Raw genomic sequence first — 5,078 nt, 5'->3', positions numbered from 1 at the left:
TAGCGGTCCCGAAACCGCTTTCCGACTAGGGTCACTTTAGGGCTGTCACATTCTAGGTATTCCAAAGCCTATAAATACGCACTAGAGGAAGAGAAAAGGGGAGACAGAGAAGAGGGGTAAGGAATTACCCTAAGCAAGCCGATTGATCCATCTCAGAAGTCAGATTCATCATCAAGACTGAAGATCTCTTCTCAATTCCCCTTTAGGAGTTTTGGGTTTTCTTTATGTTTTGTGTTCTTTATTCTTCTGAGATGTTTTCTTATTTAGTTATGAACTAAATCCCCTCAATACCTAAGGGGAATGAAACCTAAGACGAATGTTGTTATTATTTTCTGAATCGTATGATAAATATTTAACTTGTTCTTAATTATGTATTCTTAATTCTTGTTTTGATATCCCAGGATACTGATTCAAGACACACTCTTATTCAGAGGAAGAATAGACCCTGTCTAAGATTACATTTGCCATAATTAAGCGGAGTTGATTGCGCGCCTAGAAATAGGGTGACAAGATTTTGCTGAATTAGGGTGAAACCTAATAAGGGGATCCATAGATCGAGTTAATGCAACCCTAGAGTGTTAATTAGAGAAAAGTCTCGATTATTCAATCTAGGGATTAGACGTTATTAGTATTGAATAGGGATAATAACATAACTTAGGGATCTCTACGGAACAAGTTGAATGAATAAATCGTCCGATTCGGAGACAGAATAACAAGTAAAGTCTAGATGAATTTTTCATTAGGTATTGTCTCAAGTCAATCAAATTTCCCAAAAGAAATTCCCCAATTCTTTTCTCTGTGCGTTCTTAGTTTAAATAATTAGTTAATTAAAACAAACCCTTTTATTCTTAGGCTAGATAATAAAAAGATAGTTATTACTAGTACTTTTGGTTCCCTTGGGTACGATATCCCGGTCTTGCCATTACTATACTATTGTTTGATAGGTGCGCTTGCCTTTTCATCGTGATAATAGTTAGTCTAGGTTTGATCTTCATTATATATATTTATTACTTGTTACGGATCACGAGAGCAAGTTTTTGGCGTCGTTGTCGGGGAACTGAAATATTAGGAACACTAAATTTTTATTACTTTAGTCATTTATTTTTTTGCAATTTTATTTTATTTTATTATTTCTTAATTTACTTTTTCTCTCTCTTGGCAGGTTTTTATAGTTTATGACTAGAAGAAACCCGCCAGGACCATTACTTTTTGACGAAGAAATCGAGCGCACAATTCCCAAAAATCAAAGAGAAATAAGGCATAGTTTACGATACACGGAGAACGAGCAGAAGACGATACTCAAACCCTAACCGACAATATGGCTGAAAACCAAGGCAATCAGCTACCTCCTGCAATTGCGGCTAATCAAAATCCTGCTCCACGTACTATGTATGATTATGCTAAACCTTCTTTAACAGGAACTGAATCTAGCATCGTTAGACTTGCTGTAGCTGCAAAAACTTTTGAATTAAAACCTAACACTATTCAGATGATACAACAGTTTGTTCAGTTTGACGGTTTGTAGGATGAAGATCCCAATGCTCACTTAGCAAATTTCCTGGAATTTTGTAATACATTCAAAATCAATGGCGTTTCTGATGATGCAATTTGTCTTCAGTTATTTCCCTTTTCATTGAGAAACAAAGCTAAACAGTGGTTGAACTCATTACCACGAGGGTCTATCACTACTTGGGAACAAATGACTGAGAAATTTTTACTAAAATATTTTTCGCCGGCTAAAATAGCTAAATTAGGTAATGATATCTCTTCTTTTGTGCAGATGGATTTAGAAACACTTTATGATGCATGTGAGAGATACAAGGACTTACTGAGAAGGTGCCTTCACCATGGGTTGCCGCTTTGGCTTCAAGTACAAACATTCCACAATGGCCTGAACCTCTCGACTCAGCAAATGGTTGACGCAGCTACTGGCAGAACCATCAACAATAAAACACCGGAAGATGCCTATGAATTTATAGAGGAGATGTCACTGAATAACTATCAGTGGCAAGTTATGAGGACTAAGCCAACAAAAATAGCCGGCGTTTATAACACCGATTCAGTCACCATGCTCTCTAATCAGGTAGAACTTCTCAATAAAAAGATTGATAGTTTTTTTGGTTCTACGCAGGTACATCCAGTAATGAGGTGTGACTCAAGCGGAGGAGGTGTGCATACAGAATACCAATCCTTCAATCCTACAACTGAAGAAGAACAAGTCAACTATATGGGTAACAATAACTTTAGATCTCAAAATAACCCATACAGTAATACTTATAATGCAGGCTGGAGGAAACCATCCAAATTTCTCCTAGGGTGGTCAAGGGAATCAAAAGCCACAAAATCCTCAGGGTTTTTAGCAGCCACCTTATCAACAAGAGAAGAAACCAAACCTTGAAGAGATGCTTTCTAAATTCATCTCGGTGTCGAAAACCCATTTCCAAAATACTGAGACAGCACTTAAGAATCAACAAGCATCAATCCAAGGACTCGAAACTCAGATAGGCCAGCTATCCAAACTAATCTCCAAACGATCACAAGGTAGCTTACCAAGTAATACTGAACCTAATCCGAGGGAACACCTCAATGCAATTAGTACTCCAAATAAGGAAGAATTCATTGCACCTGAACCAGAATTACAACAAGACAACGCAATAAATAAAGGTCGAGAAGAGGTAAATGATGATGATCCCAAATAGGTAAGTACTAATTATGAACCTCGTGTGCCATATCCTAAAGCGATTACGAAAGACAGAATAGAAGAACAATTCGGTAAGTTTGTCAAACTCTTAAAGAAATTACATATTAACTTACCCTTTATTGAAGTTCTTTCGCAGATGCCCAACTCAGCAAAATTCCTAAAGGAACTTCTAGCTAACAAAAGAAAATTAGACGCTACATCGCATGTGGAACTCAATGCAGTCTGCTCAGCTATTCTAAAGAATGAGCAACCTAACAAATTAAAAGATCTAGGGAGTTCTACAATTCATTGTTTAATTGGTAGTCTATCTGTGAATAATATTTTAGCTGATCTAAGGGGAAGTATAAATGTTATGCCATATAAAATGTTTAAATGATTAGGCCTCGGTAAACCCAAACAGACTAGGATGAGCATACAATTGGCTGACAAAATAGTTAGATTTCCTAAGGGTGTTATTGAAGATGTTCTCATTAAAATAGATAAATTTATTTACCCAGTAGACTTTGTCGTCTTAGATATGGACAAGGATAACGAGGTACCTTTAATTTTAGGATGACCCCTTTTAGCAACTGCTAGAACCATCATTAATGTAGGCACAGGAGAGCTAAAATTTCATGCAGGTGACGACACAGTAACACTCTAAGCACGCGACTCAGTCAAAACCTCTAAAACTCAAAATAATGCTATAAAACCTGTCGGTGATAAAACTAATATTCAATCGTCCTTGTAGGAACTTCCTCGAACCAAGACAACAGAGACAGTGTGTTACTATCATGAAGAAAACAAAGACGTCCATGAAGAATGAAGACTACGGATAGAGGAGCTAGACGAATGGCGAGAACACAAACTGAGAACACATGATAAACCGAAACTACGCCAAAACAAGCCCGATACCTCTCCTAATCAACTTAAGGTTGGCGATAAAGTCTTACTAGATGCCGTTGATCCTCACATTGTCACTACCACACCGAATAATGAAATCCCACTTACGGTACTTAGTATTTTTCCATTCGGTACGGTGGAGGTGAGTCATCCCAAGTTCAGCACTTTTAAGGTAAACAACACCCGTTTAAAACCTTATTTTAAGATTGACAATAGGAATGAGGAGTATGAACTCCTCAAACCACCATGATCATTCAACGGAGAGGTAAGTCGAGCTTAGACTATAAATAAACGATTCCCGAGAGGCAACCCGAGCACTAACATATTTTGATTTCTTTATTTTTAATTTTTATTTCTAACACTTTGAATCATTAACTTAATCTTTGAATTGCAAAGTTTTTCAGCACACACGGCCAGGCACACGGGCGTGCCTAAAGCCGTGGCCAAATAGGGGAAGAGGCATAGCCATGCGATACGGTCGTGTGGAAGCAGGACATGCTTTTTCCAAAACATGGGGTGTGATAAATCCCCCACGGCCGTGCGACATGGTCGTGGGTGAACTTGATAGGAGACCATGGGCGTGGGAATGAAAAACCATGGGTGTGCTAGGGACAAGGCTAGATTCTGTTTCTTGGACACGGGCGTTAGACACGCCCCTGCCATTCAGCCGTGTACAATACTACATAGGCGTGCTACCATAAAACACGGGCGTGGGAGAAGCGAACAAAGCTGGGCACGGCCGTGTGACAAGGTCGTGTTTGACACATGCCTAAGAGACACTGGCGTGTGATAGTAGCCAAGCATGAACTATCTCGTAAAATTCAAAAAACACGGGCTCACCCTCAAAGTACATGGGCGTGGCCCTAGATCATGTGACCCTCTCCTATATAAGCAAATCACTGTTCATTTTCTTCTTCCTTTCAAAAGCCCTAGCCGAAATCTCCCGTTCTCCACTCTCTGATCCCTATTCTTAGCCACCACTACCCTCTCGTCCAATTCATGTGGCAGCTTCATATGCTAACATCTTTGAGCACCTCATCCGATTCGAGCTTCAGTGTTTTCAATAATTTGACAACATTGATGCTACTTTGCAGCAGAGTTGTCAACACCTTCCCATCTCATCGCCAGTCCCACCTCGCGAACCATCCAGCGATGAAGATGTTTAGAAATATTTATTTATTATTTTCTGTTTTTACTTATTATTGAAACTATTTCTATTATTTTTATTAGATTTTAGAATTTTATTTTTATTTTTTATTTCGGTTATTTCTTTTTGAATCCTTATACTTCCTAATATCTCCTAAAAAGTTCCTGATTTTATCACAGTTATATAGAACTCATAAGCTCATCATCACATAGGAACTACAACTCCACCGGCGAAGGTTGTCCACGACTGCCATGTCCTGCTCGACCACGACCATAGCTACTACTAGATATAATATTCTTTTCGCGCAGGACTTATGGCCTAATGAACCTCTACGACTGCCGGAGTATC

At 38.7% G+C, this 5,078-nt stretch overlaps 1 non-coding gene across 1 annotated transcript; it reads right to left on the bottom strand.

The window, feature by feature from the left end:
* Window positions 1–1,747: 1,747 nt before the first annotated feature.
* LOC121213368 (small nucleolar RNA R71) lies at window positions 1,748–1,854 on the bottom strand. The gene has a single exon (XR_005908750.1). It is a non-coding gene; the product is annotated as a small nucleolar RNA R71 (small nucleolar RNA).
* Window positions 1,855–5,078: the final 3,224 nt, after the last annotated feature.

The sequence above is a fragment of the Gossypium hirsutum genome, chromosome A13 (genome assembly GCF_007990345.1).
Source record: "Gossypium hirsutum isolate 1008001.06 chromosome A13, Gossypium_hirsutum_v2.1, whole genome shotgun sequence".
Classification (NCBI taxonomy): domain Eukaryota; kingdom Viridiplantae; phylum Streptophyta; class Magnoliopsida; order Malvales; family Malvaceae; genus Gossypium; species Gossypium hirsutum.
This window is presented reverse-complemented; position numbering and strand designations above follow the sequence as displayed.